Source organism: Saimiri boliviensis, chromosome 1, assembly GCF_048565385.1.
Source record: "Saimiri boliviensis isolate mSaiBol1 chromosome 1, mSaiBol1.pri, whole genome shotgun sequence".
Classification (NCBI taxonomy): Eukaryota; Metazoa; Chordata; class Mammalia; order Primates; family Cebidae; genus Saimiri; species Saimiri boliviensis.
In genome coordinates, this window is record NC_133449.1 from 75233242 (window position 1) to 75245058 (window position 11817).

The 11817-nt window shown below is 37.0% G+C and overlaps 1 protein-coding gene across 15 annotated transcripts in view; it reads right to left on the bottom strand.

Annotated features, from left to right (window-relative positions):
- Positions 1-11817, bottom strand: part of EHBP1 (EH domain binding protein 1) — a 560843-nt gene that overhangs the window by 303534 nt on the left and 245492 nt on the right. The gene's annotated exons all lie outside the window — the stretch shown is intronic.

The window sequence follows — 11817 nt, forward strand, 5'->3', positions numbered from 1 at the left end:
GTTTTACTGAAAAATGAACTACGCATCATTTTCTCTTCAATAAACCTTCTACTGTTCTGCTCAAACACTTAAACACATTAGGAATAATTTAAAACAATAAACTATTAAGCCCAATACTATGACCTTGACATTACCAAATATTTCTAAGTAAAATTAAAATGAAACAAATCAACTCACTAAAGATCTCATAAACTTTTCAATAGTTTATTACATACATATTGGCTAAGAAAGCAAGACTTGAGTCAGACTGCTTTCTGGGTCTGAGATTTATGGGTTTAAACCTCTGCTCTAAATGCCATAAATAAGCTGGGTGTGTTGAGAAAGTTATTTGACCTTCCATGTATAAGTTTCTTCCTCTAGAAAATTGGGATGATAATAGTGCCTTACTTGTAGGGTCATTGTAAGGATTAAATGACAATGTATATAAAAACATACACCACAGTATCTAATCTAGCACAGAGTAAGTGCTTGATATACAAGAACTATCATTATCATCAAAATAATCAGAAAAAAAAGAAAAAAGAAAAAAAATTTCCAATCCTTGTCTTCATGAGAAAAAAATTTTAAAAAGTAAAAAGTAAAATAATCATTATTATTGTTTCTTTAATAAATCATGTTTGAAATAGTTGTTGATTTACTAGCATATCATAAGACATTTCTTTATAAAGAGGTCAAGAGGGGCAAAAATTGACTTTTTATTAAATGGTACTGGGACAACTGGGTAGCCATTTGGAAAAAGATAAAAGTAAAACAATAGGATTTAAAAACAAAAATTTAAATAGCCACCTGTGGCTAGTGACCACCATATTACACAAGGCATCTCTATATGATTTGGGCTTACATCCTTGTGAAACAACCTACAATGAATTATATATATTGTTTAAAAACAGCAACAAATGTATTTATTTGAAACATCTCAAAATTAAATAGACACAAGCCACATACCTTACGTAAGAATAAACTCAAAATGGATCCAAGATGAAAATGTTAAAATGTTTTTTTAAAAAAAGGAAGCAAGTACTAGAAGAAAACATGAGTGAATTTCTATAAACCTGAATAGAGAAATGCTTTCACTATGTCTCAAAATCAAGATGTAATATTGATAGACTATATTTTTTAAAACCTGCATACTGAAAAACACCATAAACAAAGTCATACATTAACAAAATGGGAAAAACTATTTGCAATATAAATCACTGGGAAAGGAAGGAAAAAAAGACTTCTACTTTCCAGTCGAGCATGTAAAGAGCTTGGAAGTTGTCACTTCTATCCCCACAACAAGAAAAAGTAAACAAATTGAAAAACCAACAACTTTTCTTAGATTCTTCAGAGAACTGAGGTCACGGGGCAAATCACTACCCCCAAAATTAGAGAGCAGGCAAAGGGAATCACAACTTACAGGAGAAGAAGCCCAGAAACCAGTATGCTCTACAATACCAGAGTAAGAAAACCTAAATTGTAATTGACAAATTACTAGAGGTTGGATTTGCACATGTCTGATTGTTAAAAACTCCCAGGAAGACCAGTCTTAGGAGGACCCCACACTTTTATGAGTTTTACCTCCAGGAGGCCTACCAGGTTCTTTCACAGTACAGACTGGAGAAAAATACCCTCCTGCTTAGGGCAAAAGAAGAGGAAAAGGTGCCACTTTGAAATACTTTCCCAAGCCTCTTAATAAGGCCTACCCTCAAGAGAAACTATTTTACTAGAAACTAAATGAACTGAGAAAAGCGAAATGTCCAACTCCGGCACCGTCTAGACTTCCTTTCTCACCTAAAGGGGAAAAAGCTAAGGAGCACTGCAGAGGGTCAAAGCCAAAAAACACAGAGTCAATAAAAGCCTGACACCTAATTACAGGACTATAAAATATGATACCTTACCACCATATCAATAGGGCTTCCATATGGTAACAGGGTCATACAACTGAAAGAACTATCGAACTGAGATCTCAGTTAAGAATAAATCTCTAGAGAAACTACAAAACAACAGGGTAGATTTTATTTAAAAAAAAAAAAAAAAAGGTACACAGAATATTTTAACCTCTGACATCTATAGCTACAGCTATGGTAAACAGTAAACAGAGCCTAACTCCTATCCAGATAAAAAGAAAGGCCTATTTATAGGCCTTATACAGGCCTATTTATCTCAGTTTCACATGCCCAGTACATCCTGTCCAGTTTTCAACAAAAAATTACAATGTAGGCCAAAAGACAAATACTTACTTGAAGAGACAGAACAAGCATGACAACCAAACTCAGAACAGAGATAATAAAATGATCAGAACCGAAATTTAGAACAACCATAATTGATATGCTAAGGGTGTTAATGGAAACAAATAAAAACTCTTAAGAAAAAAATCAAAAGGAAATGTAAGAAATAAAAAACACTGTAACAGAAATGAATGCTTTTGATAGGCTCATCAATAGACTGACAGTAGTCAAGGAAATAATATGGTAACTTCAAAAAAATGTCAGTAGAAAATTCTAAAACTGAAGTGGAAATAGAAGAATTGCAGGGGGTTGGGGGGGAACATAATATCCAAAAACTGTGAGACAATTACAGAAAGTATTGAATTAGTCTGTTCTCTGTGGGTAATTTATAAAGAAAAGAGGTTTAATCGGCTCATGGTTCTGCAGGCTATACAGGAAGCATGACAGCTGCTGTGGAGGCCTCAGGAAACTTTAATTCATGGCAGAAGGTGATGGAGAAGCCAGCACATTTTACATGGGCAGAGGAGAAGGAAGAGAGCAGGGGAAGGTGTGACACATTTTTAAACAACTAGATCTCATGAGAACTCTATCACAAGAACAGCACTAGGGGGATGGTGCTAAACCATTAGAAATCATCCCCACAATTTCGATCACCTCCTACCAGGCCCCACCTCCAACATTGGGGATTACAACTGAACATGAGATTTGGGTGGGAAAACAGATCCAAACCATATCAGGCATAAATACACATAAAGGGAATACCGGAAGAAAAAGAGAAAGGCATCGAAGAAATATTTGAAACAACACTGGCTGAGAACTTCTCAAAACTAATGATAGACACCAAACCACAGATATAGGAAACTTAGAGAACACTAAGCAGAACGGATACAAAAGAATCTACACATAGGCATATTATAGTCACACTACAGAAAAATCAAAGACAAAGGAAAAATATTGAAAGAAGCCAGAGGAAAAAACACCTTACCTATAGATAAGCGAGGATAACATCAGTCTTTTCAAAAATCATGTAAATTAGGTAAAACTCACAAAAGTGTGGGGTCCTCACAGTTGTAAGCAGGAAGAGAGTAGAATATTTTAAATAATGGGGATGGAAATGTACCCACCTAGAATTCTGCATCCAGTGAAACTGTCCTTCAAAAGTGAGAAACAGACTTTCTCAAACAAAAGTTAAAAAAAATTATCACCAACAGATGAACTGTTTTTTAAAAAATTATTCAAAAGAAGGAAAATTATATTGTCAGAAAGTCAGATCTACACAGCAAATCAAATCCAACAACAGTCAAAAAGAATTATACAATATGATCAAACAGGATTCTAGGTATGCAAGGTTGGTTCAATATTTAAAAACCAATTATTATAAAAATTATTGTAATCCATCACATCAACAGGCTCAATAAGAAAAGTCATATGATTATATCAATACACGGAGAAAAAGTATTTGACGAAATCCAATACCATTCATGATAAAAACTCTCAGACAACTAGGAAAAATGGAGAACTTCCTCAACTTGATAAAAAATGTCTACAGAGTGAAAAACTAGATGTCCTCCTGCCAAGATCAGGAACAAGCCAAGGATACCTGCTCTCACCACTCCTACTCAAATCATTCTGTAAGTGCCAGTTAATGTAATAAGATAAGAAAAAGAAAAGGTATATAGGTTGGAAAGGAAGAAATAAAACTGTATTTGTTTGCACATGATATATGACTGTCTATGTAGAAAGTCCAAAAAAATCAACAAAATACTCCTAAAATAAATAAGCAATCATAGCAAGATGCAGGATACAAGATTAATACGTGAAAGTCAATTACATCAGCAATAAACAACTGCAATTTGAAATTAAAAACATAATACCATTTACATTGGCACCAAAAAAATTAAATACTTAAGTATAAATCCAATAAAATATACACAAGACCTATGGGAAAAAAATTACAAAAATATAACCCAAGAAGATCAAAATAAATTGAGAGATATCTGTACATGGCTAGAAACACTCAATATAACCAAGATGCAGTTCTTTCCAATTTTATCTATAGAATCAATGCAATATCAATCAAACTCTCAACAAATAATTTTACAGATACTGACAAACTGATTCTGAAATTTACATGGAAAGGCAAAGGATACAGAACAGATACTACAATACTGAAGGAGAACATAGTTGGAAGACTAACACTACCCAACATTGAGACTTATTATAAAGCTACAGTAATAAAGACAGTATGGTAATGGTGAAAAAACAGAATAAAGAGCCCAGAAACGGACTCCTACAAACAACAGTCAATTTATCATTGAGAAAAGAACAAAAATAATCAATGCAGAAAAGATAGTCTTTTCAACGAATAGTGCTAGAATGAATCCAGACATGGATCTCTTATACCTTCCACAAAAATTAAGTCTAAATATTAAACATAAAACTACAGAACTCCTAAAAGATAACACTGGAGGGAATCTAGATAATCTTGGGTGTGGTGATGACTTTTTAGATACAACACACAAGGCACAACCCATGAAAGAACTGATAAGCTAAACTTCATTAAAATTAAAATTTTCTGCTCTTTGAAAGACACTATCAAAAAAGTAAAAAGACAAGCCTCTGGCTAGGAGAAAATATTTGCAAAACACACACCAGATAAAGGGCTATTATCCAAAATACAAAGAATTCTTAAAACTCAACAATAAGAAAAGAGCCAATTAAAAATGGGCAAAAGACCCTAACAGACACCTCACAAAAAAAAGATATAAAGGTGGCAAACAAAAATAGGAAAACATGCCCCACATGATATGTCATCAGGAAAATGCAAATTAAAACAAGACAACACTACACACCTATTAGAATGGCCAAAATCTAGAATATCAGAAATGCCAAATGCTGGAGACGGTATGGAACAAGTACTCTCATTCATTGCTGTTGGGAATGCAAAATAATACAGCCATTTTGGAAGACGGTTTGGCAATTTCTTACAAAAATAAACATATTATTTCTACAGGATCCAGCAATCTCTCTCCTTGGTATTTACTCAAAGGAGCTGAAATCGTATATCCACACAAAAATCTGCACACAGATGTTTACAACAGCTTTATACATAATTGTCAAAACTTAGAAGCAACTAAGATATTTTCAATAGGTAAATGGATAAACTGTGGTACATGCAGACAATAGAATATTATTTACCAATAAAAAAGAAATAAGCTATCAAATCACAAGACATGAGCAAACTTCAATGAATACTGATGACTAAAAGAAGCCAATCTAAAAAGACTACATAATGTATTATTCCAACTACATGACATTCTGGAAAAGGCAAAACTATGGTGGCAGTAAAAAGATTAGTAGTTGCCAGAAATACAGTGGGAGGGAGAGGGGGAGTGAGGGAGAGATTTCAGAGGATTTTCAGAGCCATGAAAATATTCTGTCTGATACTATAATGGTAGAATTACAACATTATTAATGTAAGATATCAATAATGGGGGGAAAGAAGGGCAGGTGAGGGGATATATGGAAATTGTACTCTAATTTTTCTGTAAATTCATAACTGCTCAAAAACATAAAGTCTATTAATTATTTTAAAGTTAAAGGAGAAAGATCAAAAACTAGATAGAACAGTAGACAATAAATAACACAACTTTTATATGCACTGAGAAAACAAAGAATTTGCGTGACTCTATAGCAATATTTGCTTTATTACAGTGGTTTGGAACTAAGATCACAATATCTCTAAGGTATGCCTGTACATATTAAAACTACGCAAGATACCATTTCTCACCTCTCACTTTGGCAAAAACATCAGGACAACAAATTTGGTACTTGAGGCTGTGGGGAAACAGGTACTCTCATATATTTCTGATAAGAAGGCAAATTGATAAAACCCTCACAGAGGGAAATTTGTCAATATCTAACAAGACTACATATGTGTTTATCTTATGACACAGCAATTTTCTAGGAATTTACTCCCAAACACAAAGGCTACTCAATAAAGCACTGTTTGTATTTGCAAAATATTAGGAACAATCTAAATGCCCACACATAAGAGAACAGTTGGATAAACTATGGTGTATCACAAAGATAGTACTTTGTAGCTGTTGAAAAATTAAAAAAAAAAAAGAATAAAGACAAACTCTATGAATTGATATGGAATGATTTCCAGAATGTATAAAGTGAAAAAGCAAAGTACTGATTGTACTGTCTTACCTCTTTTGTATAGGTAAAATAAATTTTTTATAAATACATATATCTGCACATTTATGCAAAAAGAAACAAAGGAAGAAAATAACCAGACTAGACAAATGATGCTAAAAGTAAATACTCACATACAAAAGAATAAAGGTAGATATCTTCCTTATACTGTACAAAAAATTAACTCAAAATACAGACTTACTATATTTAAGAGTTAAAATTATAACTCTTTTTTTTTAAAAAATAGAAGTAAATCTTTATGACTTTGGGTTAGCCAAAATCTAAGAAGACACAACACCAAAAGCACAAGTAACAAAATAAAAGATAGATATATGATTAATGTATTAATAGATCCTTATACTTCATGAAAATTAAACCCTTTTTTAAAAACACCACCAAGAAAGTAAATAGCTCACGATATGAGAGAAATGCTTTGCATATCACATACCTGATAAGTGTCTTACATCCTCAGTATATAAAGAATTCTTACAACACTACAAAGAAACGATCCAATTAAAAATGGGCAAATGATTACAATACACATTTCTCCAAAAAAGACAGGTAAATGTTCTATAAGCATATGAAAATATTGTGGCTCAACATGTTTCAGCAATTAGAGAAACCCAAGTCAAAACCACAATGATATAACACTTTACATGTACTTAAACGGCTAAAATTAAAAAGATAGACAATGAGATGTGCTGGTAAGGAAATGAAGAAATTGGAACCTTCACACATTGCTGGTGGGAATGTAAAATGATGCAGCCAGTTTGGTAAACAGTTTGGTGGTTCTTCAAAAAGTTAGTTACTACATGATCCAGCAGTTCCACTTACAGGTATGTATACCTGAGATAAAATAGCAATGGGACACAGTTCCTTCTTCATAATGTTTAACCATGCCTTTTACTTAAAGAATTCCAGGAACTGGACTTAGGAAGTCTAAATATCAAACCAAGGTTGTGGAGTGTCCCACCTCAGGAAAGAAGACTTAACAGTTAATTTAAGCCTTGTTGCCTCTGGCCAGACTACCAGGTCATCCAATATTCAAGATAAATATCACAACCAGATATGCTGACCCCAAAACCCCACCCTTCACATGCTTTGCCCAACCCAGCCTGTTATCTCTCACCGGGATGTCAATTCCCACACTTTGTCTAATAAAAAATTCCCTAATGGCTGTTCCACAGAGTCAGCTAGAGAGTCCTTACACCTCTGTTATCTCCCTTGTGCTCACTGCAAGCCCCAAAATACAGCCTTGTCTGAGATATCTACTTGGCCCTACATTAAGTTTTGTTATACAGGGAGCCAGAGCCTGTGATCTGTAACATACCCAAGACATAGATGTTCACAGCAGCATTATTCACAATAGCAGAAAAGTGGAAAAAGCCCAAATGTTCATCAACTGACGAATAGATAAATAAAATGTAATATATCCAAATAGTAGATTATTCAGCAATAAAAAGGAATGAAGTATTGATATTTGCTAAACATGGATGAACCTTGAAACCATAATGCTAAGTGAAAGAAGCCAGTCACAAAAGACCATATGGTATCTGGAATAGCAAATCCAGAGAGAACAGAAATTAGATTAGTGGTTGCCTGGGGGTAGAGTGGGGAGGGAACCAGAGGAATATGGAGTGGCTGCTAACAGGTATGGGATTTTTTAATGAAGATGTTCTAAAATAGATAGTGACTATGGTTGCACAACTCTAGAAATACAATAAAAACCACTGAATTGTACATTTTAAAAGGGCAAACTGTTTAGTATGAGTTACACCTCAATAAATCTGTTTTTTTTTTTTTTTTTAAAAAAAGGAAAAAGAAGAAACGAAATCCAGAATAACAAAACTAGTTACATTCAGAGTTGGGTGAAACAAGGTGGAAAGGACAGAGAGTTGGGAACAGGATAATCAGGATGTGGGAGACATACTTTTAAAAATAGTTCTTACATGGAGAAACGACATTAAAATTACATTAATTAATTCAACAAGGATGGGGGATTTTATAGTATGAAACATAAATAAAAACAAATGAATCTATCTATGCTTCAAATTAAAAACAAAACCAGGCGGGTAGTGAGTTACCTCAATGGATTGTTCATACTCAGTTATGGATTGAACTCCTTGTTCTACTCTTTTTCCCTTTCTCACTAGTGCACTTAACTAGTCTAAAAGAAAAAAGAAAAACAAAACCATACTGAATCCTAACACTAATGTGTAAGAGTCTGATTAGGAATAGGATGTGAGGGCAAGACGGCCGACTAGAGCAGCCAGGTAGAACAGCTGCCATAAAGGGATTGAGATGACTGGCACACTCCTAACAGATCTTCAGAGGAAAAGCATTGAGAGCAGACAGAGGGAAGACACAGAAGCTGGCTGAAGGGAGAGAAAGGTGGAAACCCAGCATGGGGCTACCTACCACAAACCAGTAGTTATTCCAGACCCCCAAGGACTCCAGGGGACTGGGTGAGTTCAACCGGCAAGGAGAAACCCACCCATTCTCACCACTGACCTCTGGAATCCTGGCAATAGGAAACCCCTCGACCACCATGGACACTGAAGTTAGCAGGGAGAGCTGCTTAGACAAGTGGTAGGGGCAGTAAGCCAGCTGATGTGAAGCTCAGAGGGTTTGGTGAGGGAGCATCTATAACAGAGCATGACCAGGGTCGGCCATCCTCCTAGGCTTGACTTGCTCCCATAGAAGACTTTAGCCCTAGAGGAACTGTTGGACCTGAACTCTGCAAGGCAGTCTGGCCCATCAGACAAGATCAGTCCAACCTGAGTGCCCCCAGCCTGCCCACACCTGCTTGCATAGCAGACTTGAGTGCCCTAGGGGCCCACATCATAGCTCATACACTGGCGACAGTGCTTGACTGGTAGACAGCTTCAGCAGGGCTGAAGCACAGGCACCAGCCCACCTGCTTCCTCCCCACATTGTAGCTCCCACCCACCACCCCCACTCATGACAACCCCCTACATCACTTTGCTGGCCGTGTGTGTGGGGGCAAGTTTTGGTTCCTTGCTCTACCAGCCACCCATGCGCATGCACCCTACCCAGCCACTGCTGCCTCCAGAGTGCAGTCCGTCCACCATCCTCTGCCAACCGCCATTTCAATCGGAGCCTTGGCAGGCACAGAGCCAACCAACTCCAACCCCACCAGCACCCCATCTTTATACCAACACTACTGTGGGAGTGACAGCAGGCAGAGAACAGCAGACTCCCTGATGCCCTGAATAACCATCCCTGAATGAAGTGCATAGAGACTGCACACAGACTTGTGCATGCCAGTGCCCCACCCTGTGCCAACACCACCTCCAATATGACTGCATGTACAGTTGCCAGCAGGGTGCCCCCACACCCCTACCAATGGGTTGCCTCTAGCACTGCAGCAAACACTGGCTTGGAGGCAGGCACCCTGGTTCCCACTAGCACACTGCTACAACCAACAAGCATGCACCCCACCACCCTGCCACAGCTAATGCTGCTGGCATAGGCAAATGAGGCACATGCAAATGAGGCACAAATAAACAATGAATGAATACTACTGTGACCACACTACAAAACACTTTGGCCGACACCACCCAGCACCTTGGAGCCCCAACTCACCACCATGTAGCACAGTGGATTCCTAACCCTGAGGAGCCAGAGAACAAAGTCAGGACTGATACAAGTCCCCCAGAGTTTGGGCACACAGTCCAAGAGTTGGAAGCTGAGGACTGGCCCCCAAAAATCTTCCAGAAATGAAGTCAGTTAGCTGAATCCACCTGATACCACAGTTGAGCCCTCTAGGTCAGCAGTCCCCAGTCTTTATGGCACCAGGAACCGATTTCATGGAAGATAATTTTTCCATGCAAGGTGGGAGGAGGCATTAGATTCTCATAAGGAGCACACAACTTACATCCCTTGCATTAGCAGTTCACAATAACATTTGTACTCCTGTGAGAATCTAATGCCACTGCTGATCTGATAGGAGGCAGAGTTCAGGCAGTAATGCTCACTTGCCTGCCTGCCTGCTACTCACCTCCTGCTGTGCAGCGCAGTTCCTAACAGGCCACAGACTGGTATGAGTCCATGGTCCAGGGGTTAAGGACCCCTCCTCTAGGTCATCAAATAGGATAAAAGAAAAAAAAAAAATCCAAAGGTCAGCAACTTCAAAGATTGAAGAAACATCAACCCATAAAGATGAAAAAGGACCAAACAAAAGAACTCTGACAATTCAAAACGCCAGAGTACCTTCCTTCCTCCAACCAACTACACCACTTTTCCTGCAAGAGTTCTGAATTAAGCCAAGATGGCTCAAGTGACAGAAATAGAATTCAGTATATGAATAGGAACAAGGATCATTGAGGTATAGTACACTGAAACCCAATCCAAAGAAGCTAAGAATCACAATAAAGCAATGCAGGAGCTGATAAGACAAAATAACCAGTACAGAAATGAATGTAACCAATCTGACAGAGGTGAAAAACACACTACAAGAATTTCATAATGCAATCACAAGAACTAACAGCAGAACAGACGAGGTGAAGGAAAGACTCTCAGAGCTTGAAGACTGGTTTCTGAAATAAGACAGACAAAAATAGACTAAAAAAAGAATGAAAAAGAACAAACAAAACCTCTGAGAAATAAAGGATTATGTAAAGAGACCAAATCTATGACTCACTTGTATCCCTGAAAGAGATGAGGAGAGTGCAAACAACTCGAAAAACAAATACTTCAGAATCATCCATGAGAACTTACTCAACCTAGCTAAAGAAGCCAATACTCAAATTTAGGAAATGCAGGGAACCCTAGTAAGATACTTCACAAGAAGATCATCCCCAAGAACCATAATCATCAGATTCCCCAAGGTCAAACTGAAAGAAAAGATGCTAGAAAGAAAGGTCAGGTCATCTACAAAGGGAATCTCATCAGACTAACAGTGGACCTCTCAGCAGAAGAAACCTTATGAGCCAAAAGAGACTGGAAGCCCAAATTCAACATTCTTAAAGAAAAGAAATTCCAACCCAGAATTTCATATCTCATCAAATTAAGCTTCATAAGCAAAGGAAAAATAAAATCCTTTTCAGACAAGGAAATGCTAATGGAATTTATTATCACAAGATCTGCTTTACAAGAGCTCCTGTGCACTTAAGTACACAGACCACAGACACTATAAAGCAATGATACAAGTCTGCATAATAGTCAGCTAACATCATGATGACAAGATCAAATCCACACATATCAATATTAACCTTGAGTGTAAATGGATTAAATACCCCAATTAAAAGGCATAGAGTGGAAAGCTGCATAAAGAACCAAGACTAATTTGTATGCTGTCTTCAAGAGCCCCATCTCACATGCAATAATACCCACAGGCTAAAAATAAAGGGATGGAGAAAAATCTACAAAGCAAATGGAAAACAGA